This window comes from Chrysoperla carnea (assembly GCF_905475395.1).
Source record: "Chrysoperla carnea chromosome X unlocalized genomic scaffold, inChrCarn1.1 SUPER_X_unloc_114, whole genome shotgun sequence".
NCBI lineage: Eukaryota > Metazoa > Arthropoda > Insecta > Neuroptera > Chrysopidae > Chrysoperla > Chrysoperla carnea.
Genome location: NW_025408061.1, coordinates 3,329 through 29,552, shown reverse-complemented (window position 1 = coordinate 29,552; position 26,224 = coordinate 3,329). Strand labels below are relative to the sequence as shown.

Below are 26,224 nucleotides of genomic sequence, written 5' to 3'. Positions count from 1 at the left end.
AAAGGGGGTGCAAAACGTCATAGAAAAGTTTTGCGTGATAATATCCAAGGTATTACAAAACCTGCAATTCGTCGTTTAGCACGACGAGGTGGAGTAAAACGTATCTCTGGTTTAATTTATGAAGAAACACGTGGTGTACTTAAAGTATTCCTTGAAAATGTTATTCGGGATGCTGTTACATATACTGAACACGCAAAACGTAAAACAGTTACAGCTATGGATGTTGTATATGCATTAAAACGACAAGGTCGTACTTTGTATGGTTTTGGAGGTTAAGAAAATATAATAATTTACTTAAAATATTTAGTAAATTTATTAAAGAATATTTAATACATCCGATAAATTTAAACAGGCTTTCCTTTTTGGGAAGCCACTAATTTTATTTATATAAGAGTAAATAAATTTGTTAATAAATATAACATATTATATAATTTGTTTACAACAAATTATTTTGTTTATAACATACATTACCAAATATTTTTATTTTTTTTTTTTATTGTAATATATCTGCAATAATAAATTATAATTTGTATATTATCTATTTTATTTTACAATAACTTATTGAATTTTTGAAAAAATTTTATTATAAATTAATATACTATTATATTTTTTATATATACAAGTTAAGAGTAACAAGTATCGATAGGAGATTATCGAATTTATAACTAATAAAACATTTCGCCTTAATCAAAGAAAATAAAGATTTTGCTATACCATTTTTTATACTTTCAATAAATAATTTATTATTAAATTTTTATTATTTCATTTATTTTTTAAAATTATTAAAAATATTTTTCTAATAATTATAAGCGTACATAAACAAGTAGTAAATGTAAAATGAAAATAATAAAGGTAATGTAATGCATTTGCATTACACTGATTTACGATATATATTCCGCGATATCCTTTATTATATTTAAAATTAATAATATTGATATACTAATAATAGATATATTCAAGCTATTAATATATAAAATTTTATATTAAATATGATATTAATAATTGTTTATTTAATTTTTTTGTATATATAAAAATAATTTACTCTTATTTAAAAAATTTGATGGCTCTCTTAAAAAGAGAGCCGTTTTTATATGTTGATGTATTTTTATGTTATCAATTAAATAATATTTTCGATTTATTTATTTTGAACTTGTATATTTTGTAACAGCTTTAGTACCTTCACTAACAGCGTGCTTTGCCAATTCACCAGGTAATAATAATCGAACTGCGGTTTGAATTTCCCGACTTGTGATTGTTGAACGTTTATTATAATGTGCTAAACGTGATGCTTCAGCAGCAATACGTTCAAAAATATCATTAACAAAACTGTTCATGATACTCATAGCTTTACTAGAGATACCAGTATCAGGATGCACTTGTTTTAATACTTTGTAAATGTAAATTGCATATGATTCCTTGCGCTTCCTCTTCTTTTTCTTATCACTCTTTGATATATTTTTTTTGAGCTTTGCCAGCTTTTTTTGCTGCTTTTCCACTTGTTTTTGGTGGCATTGTTACAAACAATTAATATACACAGATAGTTACAGAACACCAGTCAGTATATGTATGAGCGTGTCGTGTATACAACTAGCGTATTATATACGCGAAGATGGATATAACAATAAAAATGAATACTACTCTCTGATTGGCTGAAAATAATACTATAAGGTGATTGGTTTATTTTTAAAGTTTTATATTTTATAAATATTATAAATTAAAATACCCAAATAACATTTTAAACATTTATGTTACAATCCCCGTAACGTACACATCTGTGTGATTATATTTACAAAAAAAAATATTAATTAAATAAATTTATTCGCTATGTCTGGACGAGGTAAAGGTGGTAAAGTAAAGGGAAAGGCAAAGTCAAGATCAAGCCGAGCAGGATTACAATTTCCTGTTGGAAGAATTCACAGATTATTACGAAAAGGAAATTATGCTGAACGAGTAGGTGCTGGTGCCCCAGTATATTTGGCTGCTGTTATGGAATATTTGGCTGCAGAAGTTCTCGAGTTAGCTGGTAATGCTGCCCGTGATAACAAAAAAACACGTATCATTCCACGTCATTTACAATTGGCAATTCGTAATGATGAAGAATTAAATAAATTATTATCTGGTGTAACAATTGCTCAAGGTGGTGTATTACCAAACATTCAAGCAGTGTTATTACCAAAGAAAACTGAAAAGAAAGCATAAATTAAAAACATTGCATTAATTTTTATAATAATAATACATCGATCATAGGCCTTTTAATAAAAGGCCACAAATTTATTTAAAATAAGAGTAAAAATTATTTTTATAAATAATATATTATAATATTTTTTTAAAGAATCAATTTAAATAATTATAAATTAATGATTCTTTTTTTTTTTTTTTTTTTTTATATGTTATTATGGAAATAATTCATCATATTATGATGACATTTAGGTAACATATTATAAGAATATTCATAAAATATTATCAAAATAATATTGTATTATGATGATATTTAGACAAAATATTATAAGAATATACACAAAATATTATCAAAATAATATCATTAGATAACAAAACTGTTCATGATACTCATACCTTTACTAGAGATAAAAGTATCAGGATGCACTTGTATTAATACATATTATCACAACATCACAAAATATTTTTTAAAAGGAAAAATTTTTTAAAAATTATTATAAAATTTGATTGAATTAAATTTCAATTTATTTTTTTAATAATTAAAGAAAAAAAAAAGCATATAAACTTTCTATTGAAAATGTTATTTTCAACTAGATGGCCAAGTGAACTTTGTTACACAAACAATATATGACGTATTCGTTATTTAAATAATCAGTATCCTTTGATATTATATCAATACGTTACTCTCTTCTTTTGATACATATTAATAAAATTTCAATTTATAAGATTTTATGTCAATTATATAAATAATATTATAAATTTTCTAAATACATAAGTTAAGTAACAAAAAATTTGAATAACAAGATAAATTTATATATTATGTTTTAATACTCGATACTATAATATATCGCATCCGTTACCAATTATTCGGTATCCTTTGATTTATACACAGAATGAACCAAAAATATGTATCAAATTTATTTTATTTATTTATATATTTAATATTATTATTATTATTTTATATTACAAAGTTTCTTAACGAAGCTTACAATGATTTCTCATATCGTACTTAACAAAATTATTTAGATCATATAAAATTTAAATTGTTAAAAAATTTTTATATTTATTATTATTATTTATTTTTATTAAAATTACATAACATAAAATTAATAATATTTTAATAATTATATAAATTAATTCTTATTTAAAATAATCTTATATTAATCTCAACAAATACTCTAATAATATATTTTGTCATAAATTTTTTTATATTTAAAATAAATATTATAATATATAAATACTTATATCAGTATAAAATTTCTTTATATAATTATGAAAAAATTAATTTAATAGTTAATTATTGATATTAATGCATAAATAAAAGTATTTTCTAATGAAATATATTTTGTCAATGTTCGATTAACACATTTCATAATAATACGTTTTCATTATTGACAAAAAAAGTTTTTCTAAAAATGAAATCTTATACTATAATATATATATTTATATATTAAATTTTTTAATTATTTATATACTAATAATTTATAATAAATCGATATTAAATAAAAAATAAAAATATATACTTTTTAAGTTTACCTTAAAAATATTATTGTTTTGTATGATTGAAATAATTAATATTAAACTATGTTTATTAATAATTGTTAATAAAAAAATTAAATATATTTTAATTTATAAAATAAATATTATTATTAAATTTATAATTTATTATTTTATATATTATAGAAATTGAAAAAATAAATCATGTTTACTACGACAGTAAATTAGAAATACTATTTAATTTTTATGTGTTTTCTACATGGTACTTTGACTTACATAGGGACTTATATTATTGTGAATAATGATATAATTGAAAACCTTTATTTTTTATTTGATAGAATTATTATATTTTATCATTTAAATATTTATAATAAATACATTATTTTTATAAAGTAAAAAATATGGCCGAAGAAAATTCTACAGCTGTTGCAGCAACTGCGGTTACTGCTGCTTCTACAACACCAACAAAAAAAGCAACAGCTTCTGGTGCTAAACGTACAAAACAACATTCAAAACCAACACATCCACGTACATCAGAAATGGTTGTTAACGCAATTAAAAATTTAAAAGAACGTGGTGGTTCATCATTACAAGCAATTAAAAAATATTTAGCTGCAAATTATAAAGTGGATTCTGATAAAATTTCACCATTTATTAAAAAATATTTAAAAGCTGCTGTAACTGAGGGAGCCTTGGTACAAACTAAAGGTAAAGGTGCATCTGGTTCATTCAAATTGGCTGCTTCCGCTTCATCTAATTCTTCAGCTAAATCAAAAGTATCCAAAAAAGAAAGTGGAGCAAAAGGTTCAGCAAAGAGTGCTAAAAGTAAACGGGCACCAAAAGAAAAGAAAGCCACAACTACATCATTGGCAGCCAAAAAGCCTAAAGCAAAAAAAGCGACTCCATCATCATCAACTGCTGCTAAAAAAGTTACTGCAAAATCATCAGCGGCATCAAAAAAAGCACCAGTTAAAGCAAAACCAGCAAAAAGTACAAAATCCGCTGCCAAAAGTAGCCCTGCTCGTAAACCGAAAGCACCAAAAGCTAAGAAAGCTTCTGTTGCCAAATCATCTCCTACAAAAATTAAAAAAGCAGCACCAAAAAAGAAATGATCTGTTACTTTAATAATATATTGAAATATTTCATTATTTTTGCTAAAAAATGAAAATAACATAGGCCTTAATACAGGCCACAAATTAATATTTGATAAGAGTAAATTATTTTTTGTATAAATATTTTATAAAATAATAGTTTAGAAACATTTGCCACAGTCAGTACCACGGATGGGTGGCCACTTGAGAATACTGTGTGCGGTTGCATTTTTATTTAAAATATATGGTATAATAAATAAGTATATATTTAAATTGATTACTTCATTGAAAATTTTAATAATATACTTTAATATTAATGATATTTATGAAAAATATATATTTGTAAAAATTTTCATTTATTACTGGCAACAGCCATACCACGTTGAAAACACCGGTTCTCGTCCGATCACCGAAGTTAAGCAACATTGGGCACAGTCAGTACTTGGATGGGTGACCGCTTGGGAACACTGTGTGCGGTTGCCTTTTTATATTAAAAATATAAATTATTTTTCTTCTTTTCTTTTTTTTTACACACCATATATAAATATATGTTATTTAGAAATGTAAACCTTTTATATTATTCATCAACAAATAAATATTATTTTTTGTATAAAATTTTATTGCATTTATAACTCATATCATGGTTACTTTAAAGCGAGAAGTTTTTTTAATATTTCAAATGAATATAAAATAATATAAATTTTATGAAATTTATTTATTTTTAGAAATAGCAATCGCTTATAATTATAACAAAATTTTAATAATGTTTAATTTTATTTCAATAATTTATATTTATATATATATATATATATATATATATATATATATATATATATATATTTTTTAATAAAAATAATATACTCTTATTTAATAATATATGTTGGTCCTATATATAGGACCGAAAATATTTCTTATTTGTTTTTTTTTTTTTAAATTGTCATTTAAAACGCTTATGCACGTTCTCCACGAATACGTCTTGCCAATTGTATATCCTTAGGCATAATTGTAACACGCTTTGCATGAATTGCGCATAAATTGGTATCTTCAAATAAACCTACTAAATAGGCTTCACTAGCTTCTTGTAATGCCATAACAGCTGAACTTTGAAAACGTAAATCGGTTTTAAAATCTTGTGCAATTTCACGTACTAAACGTTGGAATGGTAATTTACGAATTAACAATTCAGTACTTTTTTGATAACGACGAATTTCTCGTAAAGCTACTGTACCAGGACGATATCTGTGTGGTTTTTTTACTCCACCAGTTGCTGGTGCACTTTTACGTGCAGCTTTCGTTGCTAATTGTTTTCTTGGTGCTTTACCACCAGTTGATTTACGTGCAGTTTGCTTGGTTCTAGCCATTTTCAAATAATAATGTTTTTACAAAAAAACACACAATTTTAAAAATTATATTCGACAATTTGATACTACAAAGTCAAATGTTTAAATGCGAAATAAATGTGTTGTATTTATATTTATATGAAATTTCAAAATTTTTGTTGTCATATCCTATTGGATAGCTATCAGAGTATGGACTAATCAAATTGTATAGGCGTGGCTTAAAAAATCTTTAATGCTTTATATAAAAAGGCACAATTGTACCGGCGCTCACATACATTACAATACTTGTGAGGTTAACACACGTGTTATCCGTTCGTTAAAATATTGTAAATAATTTTTTATTAAAATGACTGGCAGAGGAAAAGGTGGAAAGGGTCTTGGAAAAGGGGGTGCAAAACGTCATAGAAAAGTTTTGCGTGATAATATCCAAGGTATTACAAAACCTGCAATTCGTCGTTTAGCACGACGAGGTGGAGTAAAACGTATCTCTGGTTTAATTTATGAAGAAACACGTGGTGTACTTAAAGTATTCCTTGAAAATGTTATTCGGGATGCTGTTACATATACTGAACACGCAAAACGTAAAACAGTTACAGCTATGGATGTTGTATATGCATTAAAACGACAAGGTCGTACTTTGTATGGTTTTGGAGGTTAAGAAAATATAATAATTTACTTAAAATATTTAGTAAATTTATTAAAGAATATTTAATACATCCGATAAATTTAAACAGGCTTTCCTTTTTGGGAAGCCACTAATTTTATTTATATAAGAGTAAATAAATTTGTTAATAAATATAACATATTATATAATTTGTTTACAACAAATTATTTTGTTTATAACATACATTACCAAATATTTTTATTTTTTTTTTTTATTGTAATATATCTGCAATAATAAATTATAATTTGTATATTATCTATTTTATTTTACAATAACTTATTGAATTTTTGAAAAAATTTTATTATAAATTAATATACTATTATATTTTTTATATATACAAGTTAAGAGTAACAAGTATCGATAGGAGATTATCGAATTTATAACTAATAAAACATTTCGCCTTAATCAAAGAAAATAAAGATTTTGCTATACCATTTTTTATACTTTCAATAAATAATTTATTATTAAATTTTTATTATTTCATTTATTTTTTAAAATTATTAAAAATATTTTTCTAATAATTATAAGCGTACATAAACAAGTAGTAAATGTAAAATGAAAATAATAAAGGTAATGTAATGCATTTGCATTACACTGATTTACGATATATATTCCGCGATATCCTTTATTATATTTAAAATTAATAATATTGATATACTAATAATAGATATATTCAAGCTATTAATATATAAAATTTTATATTAAATATGATATTAATAATTGTTTATTTAATTTTTTTGTATATATAAAAATAATTTACTCTTATTTAAAAAATTTGATGGCTCTCTTAAAAAGAGAGCCGTTTTTATATGTTGATGTATTTTTATGTTATCAATTAAATAATATTTTCGATTTATTTATTTTGAACTTGTATATTTTGTAACAGCTTTAGTACCTTCACTAACAGCGTGCTTTGCCAATTCACCAGGTAATAATAATCGAACTGCGGTTTGAATTTCCCGACTTGTGATTGTTGAACGTTTATTATAATGTGCTAAACGTGATGCTTCAGCAGCAATACGTTCAAAAATATCATTAACAAAACTGTTCATGATACTCATAGCTTTACTAGAGATACCAGTATCAGGATGCACTTGTTTTAATACTTTGTAAATGTAAATTGCATATGATTCCTTGCGCTTCCTCTTCTTTTTCTTATCACTCTTTGATATATTTTTTTGAGCTTTGCCAGCTTTTTTTGCTGCTTTTCCACTTGTTTTTGGTGGCATTGTTACAAACAATTAATATACACAGATAGTTACAGAACACCAGTCAGTATATGTATGAGCGTGTCGTGTATACAACTAGCGTATTATATACGCGAAGATGGATATAACAATAAAAATGAATACTACTCTCTGATTGGCTGAAAATAATACTATAAGGTGATTGGTTTATTTTTAAAGTTTTATATTTTATAAATATTATAAATTAAAATACCCAAATAACATTTTAAACATTTATGTTACAATCCCCGTAACGTACACATCTGTGTGATTATATTTACAAAAAAAAATATTAATTAAATAAATTTATTCGCTATGTCTGGACGAGGTAAAGGTGGTAAAGTAAAGGGAAAGGCAAAGTCAAGATCAAGCCGAGCAGGATTACAATTTCCTGTTGGAAGAATTCACAGATTATTACGAAAAGGAAATTATGCTGAACGAGTAGGTGCTGGTGCCCCAGTATATTTGGCTGCTGTTATGGAATATTTGGCTGCAGAAGTTCTCGAGTTAGCTGGTAATGCTGCCCGTGATAACAAAAAAACACGTATCATTCCACGTCATTTACAATTGGCAATTCGTAATGATGAAGAATTAAATAAATTATTATCTGGTGTAACAATTGCTCAAGGTGGTGTATTACCAAACATTCAAGCAGTGTTATTACCAAAGAAAACTGAAAAGAAAGCATAAATTAAAAACATTGCATTAATTTTTATAATAATAATACATCGATCATAGGCCTTTTAATAAAAGGCCACAAATTTATTTAAAATAAGAGTAAAAATTATTTTTATAAATAATATATTATAATATTTTTTTAAAGAATCAATTTAAATAATTATAAATTAATGATTCTTTTTTTTTTTTTTCTTTTTTATATGTTATTATGGAAATAATTCATCATATTATGATGACATTTAGGTAACATATTATAAGAATATTCATAAAATATTATCAAAATAATATTGTATTATGATGATATTTAGACAAAATATTATAAGAATATACACAAAATATTATCAAAATAATATCATTAGATAACAAAACTGTTCATGATACTCATACCTTTACTAGAGATAAAAGTATCAGGATGCACTTGTATTAATACATATTATCACAACATCACAAAATATTTTTTAAAAGGAAAAATTTTTTAAAAATTATTATAAAATTTGATTGAATTAAATTTCAATTTATTTTTTTAATAATTAAAGAAAAAAAAAAGCATATAAACTTTCTATTGAAAATGTTATTTTCAACTAGATGGCCAAGTGAACTTTGTTACACAAACAATATATGACGTATTCGTTATTTAAATAATCAGTATCCTTTGATATTATATCAATACGTTACTCTCTTCTTTTGATACATATTAATAAAATTTCAATTTATAAGATTTTATGTCAATTATATAAATAATATTATAAATTTTCTAAATACATAAGTTAAGTAACAAAAAATTTGAATAACAAGATAAATTTATATATTATGTTTTAATACTCGATACTATAATATATCGCATCCGTTACCAATTATTCGGTATCCTTTGATTTATACACAGAATGAACCAAAAATATGTATCAAATTTATTTTATTTATTTATATATTTAATATTATTATTATTATTTTATATTACAAAGTTTCTTAACGAAGCTTACAATGATTTCTCATATCGTACTTAACAAAATTATTTAGATCATATAAAATTTAAATTGTTAAAAAATTTTTATATTTATTATTATTATTTATTTTTATTAAAATTACATAACATAAAATTAATAATATTTTAATAATTATATAAATTAATTCTTATTTAAAATAATCTTATATTAATCTCAACAAATACTCTAATAATATATTTTGTCATAAATTTTTTTATATTTAAAATAAATATTATAATATATAAATACTTATATCAGTATAAAATTTCTTTATATAATTATGAAAAAATTAATTTAATAGTTAATTATTGATATTAATGCATAAATAAAAGTATTTTCTAATGAAATATATTTTGTCAATGTTCGATTAACACATTTCATAATAATACGTTTTCATTATTGACAAAAAAAGTTTTTCTAAAAATGAAATCTTATACTATAATATATATATTTATATATTAAATTTTTTAATTATTTATATACTAATAATTTATAATAAATCGATATTAAATAAAAAATAAAAATATATACTTTTTAAGTTTACCTTAAAAATATTATTGTTTTGTATGATTGAAATAATTAATATTAAACTATGTTTATTAATAATTGTTAATAAAAAAATTAAATATATTTTAATTTATAAAATAAATATTATTATTAAATTTATAATTTATTATTTTATATATTATAGAAATTGAAAAAATAAATCATGTTTACTACGACAGTAAATTAGAAATACTATTTAATTTTTATGTGTTTTCTACATGGTACTTTGACTTACATAGGGACTTATATTATTGTGAATAATGATATAATTGAAAACCTTTATTTTTTATTTGATAGAATTATTATATTTTATCATTTAAATATTTATAATAAATACATTATTTTTATAAAGTAAAAAATATGGCCGAAGAAAATTCTACAGCTGTTGCAGCAACTGCGGTTACTGCTGCTTCTACAACACCAACAAAAAAAGCAACAGCTTCTGGTGCTAAACGTACAAAACAACATTCAAAACCAACACATCCACGTACATCAGAAATGGTTGTTAACGCAATTAAAAATTTAAAAGAACGTGGTGGTTCATCATTACAAGCAATTAAAAAATATTTAGCTGCAAATTATAAAGTGGATTCTGATAAAATTTCACCATTTATTAAAAAATATTTAAAAGCTGCTGTAACTGAGGGAGCCTTGGTACAAACTAAAGGTAAAGGTGCATCTGGTTCATTCAAATTGGCTGCTTCCGCTTCATCTAATTCTTCAGCTAAATCAAAAGTATCCAAAAAAGAAAGTGGAGCAAAAGGTTCAGCAAAGAGTGCTAAAAGTAAACGGGCACCAAAAGAAAAGAAAGCCACAACTACATCATTGGCAGCCAAAAAGCCTAAAGCAAAAAAAGCGACTCCATCATCATCAACTGCTGCTAAAAAAGTTACTGCAAAATCATCAGCGGCATCAAAAAAAGCACCAGTTAAAGCAAAACCAGCAAAAAGTACAAAATCCGCTGCCAAAAGTAGCCCTGCTCGTAAACCGAAAGCACCAAAAGCTAAGAAAGCTTCTGTTGCCAAATCATCTCCTACAAAAATTAAAAAAGCAGCACCAAAAAAGAAATGATCTGTTACTTTAATAATATATTGAAATATTTCATTATTTTTGCTAAAAAATGAAAATAACATAGGCCTTAATACAGGCCACAAATTAATATTTGATAAGAGTAAATTATTTTTTGTATAAATATTTTATAAAATAATAGTTTAGAAACATTTGCCACAGTCAGTACCACGGATGGGTGGCCACTTGAGAATACTGTGTGCGGTTGCATTTTTATTTAAAATATATGGTATAATAAATAAGTATATATTTAAATTGATTACTTCATTAAAAATTTTAATAATATACTTTAATATTAATGATATTTATGAAAAATATATATTTGTAAAAATTTTCATTTATTACTGGCAACAGCCATACCACGTTGAAAACACCGGTTCTCGTCCGATCACCGAAGTTAAGCAACATTGGGCACAGTCAGTACTTGGATGGGTGACCGCTTGGGAACACTGTGTGCGGTTGCCTTTTTATATTAAAAATATAAATTATTTTTCTTCTTTTCTTTTTTTTTACACACCATATATAAATATATGTTATTTAGAAATGTAAACCTTTTATATTATTCATCAACAAATAAATATTATTTTTTGTATAAAATTTTATTGCATTTATAACTCATATCATGGTTACTTTAAAGCGAGAAGTTTTTTTAATATTTCAAATGAATATAAAATAATATAAATTTTATGAAATTTATTTATTTTTAGAAATAGCAATCGCTTATAATTATAACAAAATTTTAATAATGTTTAATTTTATTTCAATAATTTATATTTATATATATATATATATATATATATATATATATATATATATATATTTTTTAATAAAAATAATATACTCTTATTTAATAATATATGTTGGTCCTATATATAGGACCGAAAATATTTCTTATTTGTTTTTTTTTTTTTAAATTGTCATTTAAAACGCTTATGCACGTTCTCCACGAATACGTCTTGCCAATTGTATATCCTTAGGCATAATTGTAACACGCTTTGCATGAATTGCGCATAAATTGGTATCTTCAAATAAACCTACTAAATAGGCTTCACTAGCTTCTTGTAATGCCATAACAGCTGAACTTTGAAAACGTAAATCGGTTTTAAAATCTTGTGCAATTTCACGTACTAAACGTTGGAATGGTAATTTACGAATTAACAATTCAGTACTTTTTTGATAACGACGAATTTCTCGTAAAGCTACTGTACCAGGACGATATCTGTGTGGTTTTTTTACTCCACCAGTTGCTGGTGCACTTTTACGTGCAGCTTTCGTTGCTAATTGTTTTCTTGGTGCTTTACCACCAGTTGATTTACGTGCAGTTTGCTTGGTTCTAGCCATTTTCAAATAATAATGTTTTTACAAAAAAACACACAATTTTAAAAATTATATTCGACAATTTGATACTACAAAGTCAAATGTTTAAATGCGAAATAAATGTGTTGTATTTATATTTATATGAAATTTCAAAATTTTTGTTGTCATATCCTATTGGATAGCTATCAGAGTATGGACTAATCAAATTGTATAGGCGTGGCTTAAAAAATCTTTAATGCTTTATATAAAAAGGCACAATTGTACCGGCGCTCACATACATTACAATACTTGTGAGGTTAACACACGTGTTATCCGTTCGTTAAAATATTGTAAATAATTTTTTATTAAAATGACTGGCAGAGGAAAAGGTGGAAAGGGTCTTGGAAAAGGGGGTGCAAAACGTCATAGAAAAGTTTTGCGTGATAATATCCAAGGTATTACAAAACCTGCAATTCGTCGTTTAGCACGACGAGGTGGAGTAAAACGTATCTCTGGTTTAATTTATGAAGAAACACGTGGTGTACTTAAAGTATTCCTTGAAAATGTTATTCGGGATGCTGTTACATATACTGAACACGCAAAACGTAAAACAGTTACAGCTATGGATGTTGTATATGCATTAAAACGACAAGGTCGTACTTTGTATGGTTTTGGAGGTTAAGAAAATATAATAATTTACTTAAAATATTTAGTAAATTTATTAAAGAATATTTAATACATCCGATAAATTTAAACAGGCTTTCCTTTTTGGGAAGCCACTAATTTTATTTATATAAGAGTAAATAAATTTGTTAATAAATATAACATATTATATAATTTGTTTACAACAAATTATTTTGTTTATAACATACATTACCAAATATTTTTATTTTTTTTTTTTATTGTAATATATCTGCAATAATAAATTATAATTTGTATATTATCTATTTTATTTTACAATAACTTATTGAATTTTTGAAAAAATTTTATTATAAATTAATATACTATTATATTTTTTATATATACAAGTTAAGAGTAACAAGTATCGATAGGAGATTATCGAATTTATAACTAATAAAACATTTCGCCTTAATCAAAGAAAATAAAGATTTTGCTATACCATTTTTTATACTTTCAATAAATAATTTATTATTAAATTTTTATTATTTCATTTATTTTTTAAAATTATTAAAAATATTTTTCTAATAATTATAAGCGTACATAAACAAGTAGTAAATGTAAAATGAAAATAATAAAGGTAATGTAATGCATTTGCATTACACTGATTTACGATATATATTCCGCGATATCCTTTATTATATTTAAAATTAATAATATTGATATACTAATAATAGATATATTCAAGCTATTAATATATAAAATTTTATATTAAATATGATATTAATAATTGTTTATTTAATTTTTTTGTATATATAAAAATAATTTACTCTTATTTAAAAAATTTGATGGCTCTCTTAAAAAGAGAGCCGTTTTTATATGTTGATGTATTTTTATGTTATCAATTAAATAATATTTTCGATTTATTTATTTTGAACTTGTATATTTTGTAACAGCTTTAGTACCTTCACTAACAGCGTGCTTTGCCAATTCACCAGGTAATAATAATCGAACTGCGGTTTGAATTTCCCGACTTGTGATTGTTGAACGTTTATTATAATGTGCTAAACGTGATGCTTCAGCAGCAATACGTTCAAAAATATCATTAACAAAACTGTTCATGATACTCATAGCTTTACTAGAGATACCAGTATCAGGATGCACTTGTTTTAATACTTTGTAAATGTAAATTGCATATGATTCCTTGCGCTTCCTCTTCTTTTTCTTATCACTCTTTGATATATTTTTTTGAGCTTTGCCAGCTTTTTTTGCTGCTTTTCCACTTGTTTTTGGTGGCATTGTTACAAACAATTAATATACACAGATAGTTACAGAACACCAGTCAGTATATGTATGAGCGTGTCGTGTATACAACTAGCGTATTATATACGCGAAGATGGATATAACAATAAAAATGAATACTACTCTCTGATTGGCTGAAAATAATACTATAAGGTGATTGGTTTATTTTTAAAGTTTTATATTTTATAAATATTATAAATTAAAATACCCAAATAACATTTTAAACATTTATGTTACAATCCCCGTAACGTACACATCTGTGTGATTATATTTACAAAAAAAAATATTAATTAAATAAATTTATTCGCTATGTCTGGACGAGGTAAAGGTGGTAAAGTAAAGGGAAAGGCAAAGTCAAGATCAAGCCGAGCAGGATTACAATTTCCTGTTGGAAGAATTCACAGATTATTACGAAAAGGAAATTATGCTGAACGAGTAGGTGCTGGTGCCCCAGTATATTTGGCTGCTGTTATGGAATATTTGGCTGCAGAAGTTCTCGAGTTAGCTGGTAATGCTGCCCGTGATAACAAAAAAACACGTATCATTCCACGTCATTTACAATTGGCAATTCGTAATGATGAAGAATTAAATAAATTATTATCTGGTGTAACAATTGCTCAAGGTGGTGTATTACCAAACATTCAAGCAGTGTTATTACCAAAGAAAACTGAAAAGAAAGCATAAATTAAAAACATTGCATTAATTTTTATAATAATAATACATCGATCATAGGCCTTTTAATAAAAGGCCACAAATTTATTTAAAATAAGAGTAAAAATTATTTTTATAAATAATATATTATAATATTTTTTTAAAGAATCAATTTAAATAATTATAAATTAATGATTCTTTTTTTTTTTTTTTTTTTTTATATGTTATTATGGAAATAATTCATCATATTATGATGACATTTAGGTAACATATTATAAGAATATTCATAAAATATTATCAAAATAATATTGTATTATGATGATATTTAGACAAAATATTATAAGAATATACACAAAATATTATCAAAATAATATCATTAGATAACAAAACTGTTCATGATACTCATACCTTTACTAGAGATAAAAGTATCAGGATGCACTTGTATTAATACATATTATCACAACATCACAAAATATTTTTTAAAAGGAAAAATTTTTTAAAAATTATTATAAAATTTGATTGAATTAAATTTCAATTTATTTTTTTAATAATTAAAGAAAAAAAAAAGCATATAAACTTTCTATTGAAAATGTTATTTTCAACTAGATGGCCAAGTGAACTTTGTTACACAAACAATATATGACGTATTCGTTATTTAAATAATCAGTATCCTTTGATATTATATCAATACGTTACTCTCTTCTTTTGATACATATTAATAAAATTTCAATTTATAAGATTTTATGTCAATTATATAAATAATATTATAAATTTTCTAAATACATAAGTTAAGTAACAAAAAATTTGAATAACAAGATAAATTTATATATTATGTTTTAATACTCGATACTATAATATATCGCATCCGTTACCAATTATTCGGTATCCTTTGATTTATACACAGAATGAACCAAAAATATGTATCAAATTTATTTTATTTATTTATATATTTAATATTATTATTATTATTTTATATTACAAAGTTTCTTAACGAAGCTTACAATGATTTCTCATATCGTACTTAACAAAATTATTTAGATCATATAAAATTTAAATTGTTAAAAAATTTTTATATTTATTATTATTATTTATTTTTATTAAAATTACATAACATAAAATTAATAATATTTTAATAATTATATAAATTAATTCTTATTTAAAATAATCTTATATTAATCTCAACAAATACTCTAATAATATATTTTGTCATAAATTTTTTTATATTTAAAATAAATATTATAATATATAAATACTTATATCAGTATAAAATTTCTTTATATAATTATGAAAAAATTAATTTAATAGTTAATTATTGATATTAATGCATAAATAAAAGTATTTTCTAATGAAATATATTTTGTCAATGTTCGATTAACACATTTCATAATAATACGTTTTCATTATTGACAAAAAAAGTTTTTCTAAAAATGAAATCTTATACTATAATATATATATTTATATATTAAATTTTTTAATTATTTATATACTAATAATTTATAATAAATCGATATTAAATAAAAAATAAAAATATATACTTTTTAAGTTTACCTTAAAAATATTATTGTTTTGTATGATTGAAATAATTAATATTAAACTATGTTTATTAATAATTGTTAATAAAAAAATTAAATATATTTTAATTTATAAAATAAATATTATTATTAAATTTATAATTTATTATTTTATATATTATAGAAATTGAAAAAATAAATCATGTTTACTACGACAGTAAATTAGAAATACTATTTAATTTTTATGTGTTTTCTACATGGTACTTTGACTTACATAGGGACTTATATTATTGTGAATAATGATATAATTGAAAACCTTTATTTTTTATTTGATAGAATTATTATATTTTATCATTTAAATATTTATAATAAATACATTATTTTTATAAAGTAAAAAATATGGCCGAAGAAAATTCTACAGCTGTTGCAGCAACTGCGGTTACTGCTGCTTCTACAACACCAACAAAAAAAGCAACAGCTTCTGGTGCTAAACGTACAAAACAACATTCAAAACCAACACATCCACGTACATCAGAAATGGTTGTTAACGCAATTAAAAATTTAAAAGAACGTGGTGGTTCATCATTACAAGCAATTAAAAAATATTTAGCTGCAAATTATAAAGTGGATTCTGATAAAATTTCACCATTTATTAAAAAATATTTAAAAGCTGCTGTAACTGAGGGAGCCTTGGTACAAACTAAAGGTAAAGGTGCATCTGGTTCATTCAAATTGGCTGCTTCCGCTTCATCTAATTCTTCAGCTAAATCAAAAGTATCCAAAAAAGAAAGTGGAGCAAAAGGTTCAGCAAAGAGTGCTAAAAGTAAACGGGCACCAAAAGAAAAGAAAGCCACAACTACATCATTGGCAGCCAAAAAGCCTAAAGCAAAAAAAGCGACTCCATCATCATCAACTGCTGCTAAAAAAGTTACTGCAAAATCATCAGCGGCATCAAAAAAAGCACCAGTTAAAGCAAAACCAGCAAAAAGTACAAAATCCGCTGCCAAAAGTAGCCCTGCTCGTAAACCGAAAGCACCAAAAGCTAAGAAAGCTTCTGTTGCCAAATCATCTCCTACAAAAATTAAAAAAGCAGCACCAAAAAAGAAATGATCTGTTACTTTAATAATATATTGAAATATTTCATTATTTTTGCTAAAAAATGAAAATAACATAGGCCTTAATACAGGCCACAAATTAATATTTGATAAGAGTAAATTATTTTTTGTATAAATATTTTATAAAATAATAGTTTAGAAACATTTGCCACAGTCAGTACCACGGATGGGTGGCCACTTGAGAATACTGTGTGCGGTTGCATTTTTATTTAAAATATATGGTATAATAAATAAGTATATATTTAAATTGATTACTTCATTGAAAATTTTAATAATATACTTTAATATTAATGATATTTATGAAAAATATATATTTGTAAAAATTTTCATTTATTACTGGCAACAGCCATACCACGTTGAAAACACCGGTTCTCGTCCGATCACCGAAGTTAAGCAACATTGGGCACAGTCAGTACTTGGATGGGTGACCGCTTGGGAACACTGTGTGCGGTTGCCTTTTTATATTAAAAATATAAATTATTTTTCTTCTTTTCTTTTTTTTTACACACCATATATAAATATATGTTATTTAGAAATGTAAACCTTTTATATTATTCATCAACAAATAAATATTATTTTTTGTATAAAATTTTATTGCATTTATAACTCATATCATGGTTACTTTAAAGCGAGAAGTTTTTTTAATATTTCAAATGAATATAAAATAATATAAATTTTATGAAATTTATTTATTTTTAGAAATAGCAATCGCTTATAATTATAACAAAATTTTAATAATGTTTAATTTTATTTCAATAATTTATATTTATATATATATATATATATATATATATATATATATATATATATATATTTTTTAATAAAAATAATATACTCTTATTTAATAATATATGTTGGTCCTATATATAGGACCGAAAATATTTCTTATTTGTTTTTTTTTTTTTAAATTGTCATTTAAAACGCTTATGCACGTTCTCCACGAATACGTCTTGCCAATTGTATATCCTTAGGCATAATTGTAACACGCTTTGCATGAATTGCGCATAAATTGGTATCTTCAAATAAACCTACTAAATAGGCTTCACTAGCTTCTTGTAATGCCATAACAGCTGAACTTTGAAAACGTAAATCGGTTTTAAAATCTTGTGCAATTTCACGTACTAAACGTTGGAATGGTAATTTACGAATTAACAATTCAGTACTTTTTTGATAACGACGAATTTCTCGTAAAGCTACTGTACCAGGACGATATCTGTGTGGTTTTTTTACTCCACCAGTTGCTGGTGCACTTTTACGTGCAGCTTTCGTTGCTAATTGTTTTCTTGGTGCTTTACCACCAGTTGATTTACGTGCAGTTTGCTTGGTTCTAGCCATTTTCAAATAATAATGTTTTTACAAAAAAACACACAATTTTAAAAATTATATTCGACAATTTGATACTACAAAGTCAAATGTTTAAATGCGAAATAAATGTGTTGTATTTATATTTATATGAAATTTCAAAATTTTTGTTGTCATATCCTATTGGATAGCTATCAGAGTATGGACTAATCAAATTGTATAGGCGTGGCTTAAAAAATCTTTAATGCTTTATATAAAAAGGCACAATTGTACCGGCGCTCACATACATTACAATACTTGTGAGGTTAACACACGTGTTATCCGTTCGTTAAAATATTGTAAATAATTTTTTATTAAAATGACTGGCAGAGGAAAAGGTGGAAAGGGTCTTGGAAAAGGGGGTGCAAAACGTCATAGAAAAGTTTTGCGTGATAATATCCAAGGTATTACAAAACCTGCAATTCGTCGTTTAGCACGACGAGGTGGAGTAAAACGTATCTCTGGTTTAATTTATGAAGAAACACGTGGTGTACTTAAAGTATTCCTTGAAAATGTTATTCGGGATGCTGTTACATATACTGAACACGCAAAACGTAAAACAGTTACAGCTATGGATGTTGTATATGCATTAAAACGACAAGGTCGTACTTTGTATGGTTTTGGAGGTTAAGAAAATATAATAATTTACTTAAAATATTTAGTAAATTTATTAAAGAATATTTAATACATCCGATAAATTTAAACAGGCTTTCCTTTTTGGGAAGCCACTAATTTTATTTATATAAGAGTAAATAAATTTGTTAATAAATATAACATATTATATAATTTGTTTACAACAAATTATTTTGTTTATAACATACATTACCAAATATTTTTATTTTTTTTTTTTATTGTAATATATCTGCAATAATAAATTATAATTTGTATATTATCTATTTTATTTTACAATAACTTATTGAATTTTTGAAAAAATTTTATTATAAATTAATATACTATTATATTTTTTATATATACAAGTTAAGAGTAACAAGTATCGATAGGAGATTATCGAATTTATAACTAATAAAACATTTCGCCTTAATCAAAGAAAATAAAGATTTTGCTATACCATTTTTTATACTTTCAATAAATAATTTATTATTAAATTTTTATTATTTCATTTATTTTTTAAAATTATTAAAAATATTTTTCTAATAATTATAAGCGTACATAAACAAGTAGTAAATGTAAAATGAAAATAATAAAGGTAATGTAATGCATTTGCATTACACTGATTTACGATATATATTCCGCGATATCCTTTATTATATTTAAAATTAATAATATTGATATACTAATAATAGATATATTCAAGCTATTAATATATAAAATTTTATATTAAATATGATATTAATAATTGTTTATTTAATTTTTTTGTATATATAAAAATAATTTACTCTTATTTAAAAAATTTGATGGCTCTCTTAAAAAGAGAGCCGTTTTTATATGTTGATGTATTTTTATGTTATCAATTAAATAATATTTTCGATTTATTTATTTTGAACTTGTATATTTTGTAACAGCTTTAGTACCTTCACTAACAGCGTGCTTTGCCAATTCACCAGGTAATAATAATCGAACTGCGGTTTGAATTTCCCGACTTGTGATTGTTGAACGTTTATTATAATGTGCTAAACGTGATGCTTCAGCAGCAATACGTTCAAAAATATCATTAACAAAACTGTTCATGATACTCATAGCTTTACTAGAGATACCAGTATCAGGATGCACTTGTTTTAATACTTTGTAAATGTAAATTGCATATGATTCCTTGCGCTTCCTCTTCTTTTTCTTATCACTCTTTGATATGATATATTTTTTTGAGCTTTGCCAGCTTTTTTTGCTGCTTTTCCACTTGTTTTTGGTGGCATTGTTACAAACAATTAATATACACAGATAGTTACAGAACACCAGTCAGTATATGTATGAGCGTGTCGTGTATACAACTAGCGTATTATATACGCGAAGATGGATATAACAATAAAAATGAATACTACTCTCTGATTGGCTGAAAATAATACTATAAGGTGATTGGTTTATTTTTAAAGTTTTATATTTTATAAATATTATAAATTAAAATACCCAAATAACATTTTAAACATTTATGTTACAATCCCCGTAACGTACACATCTGTGTGATTATATTTACAAAAAAAAATATTAATTAAATAAATTTATTCGCTATGTCTGGACGAGGTAAAGGTGGTAAAGTAAAGGGAAAGGCAAAGTCAAGATCAAGCCGAGCAGGATTACAATTTCCTGTTGGAAGAATTCACAGATTATTACGAAAAGGAAATTATGCTGAACGAGTAGGTGCTGGTGCCCCAGTATATTTGGCTGCTGTTATGGAATATTTGGCTGCAGAAGTTCTCGAGTTAGCTGGTAATGCTGCCCGTGATAACAAAAAAACACGTATCATTCCACGTCATTTACAATTGGCAATTCGTAATGATGAAGAATTAAATAAATTATTATCTGGTGTAACAATTGCTCAAGGTGGTGTATTACCAAACATTCAAGCAGTGTTATTACCAAAGAAAACTGAAAAGAAAGCATAAATTAAAAACATTGCATTAATTTTTATAATAATAATACATCGATCATAGGCCTTTTAATAAAAGGCCACAAATTTATTTAAAATAAGAGTAAAAATTATTTTTATAAATAATATATTATAATATTTTTTTAAAGAATCAATTTAAATAATTATAAATTAATGATTCTTTTTTTTTTTTTTTCTTTTTTATATGTTATTATGGAAATAATTCATCATATTATGATGACATTTAGGTAACATATTATAAGAATATTCATAAAATATTATCAAAATAATATTGTATTATGATGATATTTAGACAAAATATTATAAGAATATACACAAAATATTATCAAAATAATATCATTAGATAACAAAACTGTTCATGATACTCATACCTTTACTAGAGATAAAAGTATCAGGATGCACTTGTATTAATACATATTATCACAACATCACAAAATATTTTTTAAAAGGAAAAATTTTTTAAAAATTATTATAAAATTTGATTGAATTAAATTTCAATTTATTTTTTTAATAATTAAAGAAAAAAAAAAGCATATAAACTTTCTATTGAAAATGTTATTTTCAACTAGATGGCCAAGTGAACTTTGTTACACAAACAATATATGACGTATTCGTTATTTAAATAATCAGTATCCTTTGATATTATATCAATACGTTACTCTCTTCTTTTGATACATATTAATAAAATTTCAATTTATAAGATTTTATGTCAATTATATAAATAATATTATAAATTTTCTAAATACATAAGTTAAGTAACAAAAAATTTGAATAACAAGATAAATTTATATATTATGTTTTAATACTCGATACTATAATATATCGCATCCGTTACCAATTATTCGGTATCCTTTGATTTATACACAGAATGAACCAAAAATATGTATCAAATTTATTTTATTTATTTATATATTTAATATTATTATTATTATTTTATATTACAAAGTTTCTTAACGAAGCTTACAATGATTTCTCATATCGTACTTAACAAAATTATTTAGATCATATAAAATTTAAATTGTTAAAAAATTTTTATATTTATTATTATTATTTATTTTTATTAAAATTACATAACATAAAATTAATAATATTTTAATAATTATATAAATTAATTCTTATTTAAAATAATCTTATATTAATCTCAACAAATACTCTAATAATATATTTTGTCATAAATTTTTTTATATTTAAAATAAATATTATAATATATAAATACTTATATCAGTATAAAATTTCTTTATATAATTATGAAAAAATTAATTTAATAGTTAATTATTGATATTAATGCATAAATAAAAGTATTTTCTAATGAAATATATTTTGTCAATGTTCGATTAACACATTTCATAATAATACGTTTTCATTATTGACAAAAAAAGTTTTTCTAAAAATGAAATCTTATACTATAATATATATATTTATATATTAAATTTTTTAATTATTTATATACTAATAATTTATAATAAATCGATATTAAATAAAAAATAAAAATATATACTTTTTAAGTTTACCTTAAAAATATTATTGTTTTGTATGATTGAAATAATTAATATTAAACTATGTTTATTAATAATTGTTAATAAAAAAATTAAATATATTTTAATTTATAAAATAAATATTATTATTAAATTTATAATTTATTATTTTATATATTATAGAAATTGAAAAAATAAATCATGTTTACTACGACAGTAAATTAGAAATACTATTTAATTTTTATGTGTTTTCTACATGGTACTTTGACTTACATAGGGACTTATATTATTGTGAATAATGATATAATTGAAAACCTTTATTTTTTATTTGATAGAATTATTATATTTTATCATTTAAATATTTATAATAAATACATTATTTTTATAAAGTAAAAAATATGGCCGAAGAAAATTCTACAGCTGTTGCAGCAACTGCGGTTACTGCTGCTTCTACAACACCAACAAAAAAAGCAACAGCTTCTGGTGCTAAACGTACAAAACAACATTCAAAACCAACACATCCACGTACATCAGAAATGGTTGTTAACGCAATTAAAAATTTAAAAGAACGTGGTGGTTCATCATTACAAGCAATTAAAAAATATTTAGCTGCAAATTATAAAGTGGATTCTGATAAAATTTCACCATTTATTAAAAAATATTTAAAAGCTGCTGTAACTGAGGGAGCCTTGGTACAAACTAAAGGTAAAGGTGCATCTGGTTCATTCAAATTGGCTGCTTCCGCTTCATCTAATTCTTCAGCTAAATCAAAAGTATCCAAAAAAGAAAGTGGAGCAAAAGGTTCAGCAAAGAGTGCTAAAAGTAAACGGGCACCAAAAGAAAAGAAAGCCACAACTACATCATTGGCAGCCAAAAAGCCTAAAGCAAAGCGACTCCATCATCATCAACTGCTGCTAAAAAAGTTACTGCAAAATCATCAGCGGCATCAAAAAAAGCACCAGTTAAAGCAAAACCAGCAAAAAGTACAAAATCCGCTGCCAAAAGTAGCCCTGCTCGTAAACCGAAAGCACCAAAAGCTAAGAAAGCTTCTGTTGCCAAATCATCTCCTACAAAAATTAAAAAAGCAGCACCAAAAAAGAAATGATCTGTTACTTTAATAATATATTGAAATATTTCATTATTTTTGCTAAAAAATGAAAATAACATAGGCCTTAATACAGGCCACAAATTAATATTTGATAAGAGTAAATTATTTTTTGTATAAATATTTTATAAAATAATAGTTTAGAAACATTTGCCACAGTCAGTACCACGGATGGGTGGCCACTTGAGAATACTGTGTGCGGTTGCATTTTTATTTAAAATATATGGTATAATAAATAAGTATATATTTAAATTGATTACTTCATTGAAAATTTTAATAATATACTTTAATATTAATGATATTTATGAAAAATATATATTTGTAAAAATTTTCATTTATTACTGGCAACAGCCATACCACGTTGAAAACACCGGTTCTCGTCCGATCACCGAAGTTAAGCAACATTGGGCACAGTCAGTACTTGGATGGGTGACCGCTTGGGAACACTGTGTGCGGTTGCCTTTTTATATTAAAAATATAAATTATTTTTCTTCTTTTCTTTTTTTTTACACACCATATATAAATATATGTTATTTAGAAATGTAAACCTTTTATATTATTCATCAACAAATAAATATTATTTTTTGTATAAAATTTTATTGCATTTATAACTCATATCATGGTTACTTTAAAGCGAGAAGTTTTTTTAATATTTCAAATGAATATAAAATAATATAAATTTTATGAAATTTATTTATTTTTAGAAATAGCAATCGCTTATAATTATAACAAAATTTTAATAATGTTTAATTTTATTTCAATAATTTATATTTATATATATATATATATATATATATATATATATATATATATATATTTTTTAATAAAAATAATATACTCTTATTTAATAATATATGTTGGTCCTATATATAGGACCGAAAATATTTCTTATTTGTTTTTTTTTTTTTAAATTGTCATTTAAAACGCTTATGCACGTTCTCCACGAATACGTCTTGCCAATTGTATATCCTTAGGCATAATTGTAACACGCTTTGCATGAATTGCGCATAAATTGGTATCTTCAAATAAACCTACTAAATAGGCTTCACTAGCTTCTTGTAATGCCATAACAGCTGAACTTTGAAAACGTAAATCGGTTTTAAAATCTTGTGCAATTTCACGTACTAAACGTTGGAATGGTAATTTACGAATTAACAATTCAGTACTTTTTTGATAACGACGAATTTCTCGTAAAGCTACTGTACCAGGACGATATCTGTGTGGTTTTTTTACTCCACCAGTTGCTGGTGCACTTTTACGTGCAGCTTTCGTTGCTAATTGTTTTCTTGGTGCTTTACCACCAGTTGATTTACGTGCAGTTTGCTTGGTTCTAGCCATTTTCAAATAATAATGTTTTTACAAAAAAACACACAATTTTAAAAATTATATTCGACAATTTGATACTACAAAGTCAAATGTTTAAATGCGAAATAAATGTGTTGTATTTATATTTATATGAAATTTCAAAATTTTTGTTGTCATATCCTATTGGATAGCTATCAGAGTATGGACTAATCAAATTGTATAGGCGTGGCTTAAAAAATCTTTAATGCTTTATATAAAAAGGCACAATTGTACCGGCGCTCACATACATTACAATACTTGTGAGGTTAACACACGTGTTATCCGTTCGTTAAAATATTGTAAATAATTTTTTATTAAAATGACTGGCAGAGGAAAAGGTGGAAAGGGTCTTGGAAAAGGGGGTGCAAAACGTCATAGAAAAGTTTTGCGTGATAATATCCAAGGTATTACAAAACCTGCAATTCGTCGTTTAGCACGACGAGGTGGAGTAAAACGTATCTCTGGTTTAATTTATGAAGAAACACGTGGTGTACTTAAAGTATTCCTTGAAAATGTTATTCGGGATGCTGTTACATATACTGAACACGCAAAACGTAAAACAGTTACAGCTATGGATGTTGTATATGCATTAAAACGACAAGGTCGTACTTTGTATGGTTTTGGAGGTTAAG

General features: G+C 24.1%; 4 non-coding genes across 4 annotated transcripts; all 4 read left to right on the top strand.

Moving 5' to 3' along the window:
• The first annotated feature begins 5,130 nt into the window (after positions 1 to 5,130).
• On the top strand, positions 5,131 to 5,249 carry LOC123303648. The gene has a single exon (XR_006535750.1). It is a non-coding gene; the product is annotated as a 5S ribosomal RNA (ribosomal RNA).
• Positions 5,250 to 11,617: 6,368 nt separating this feature from the next.
• Positions 11,618 to 11,736, top strand: LOC123303647. Its single transcript, XR_006535749.1, has one exon. It is a non-coding gene; the product is annotated as a 5S ribosomal RNA (ribosomal RNA).
• Positions 11,737 to 18,102: 6,366 nt separating this feature from the next.
• Positions 18,103 to 18,221, top strand: LOC123303646. The gene has a single exon (XR_006535748.1). It is a non-coding gene; the product is annotated as a 5S ribosomal RNA (ribosomal RNA).
• A 6,370-nt stretch (positions 18,222 to 24,591) lies between these two features.
• On the top strand, positions 24,592 to 24,710 carry LOC123303645. Its single transcript, XR_006535747.1, has one exon. It is a non-coding gene; the product is annotated as a 5S ribosomal RNA (ribosomal RNA).
• The last annotated feature ends 1,514 nt before the right edge of the window (positions 24,711 to 26,224 follow it).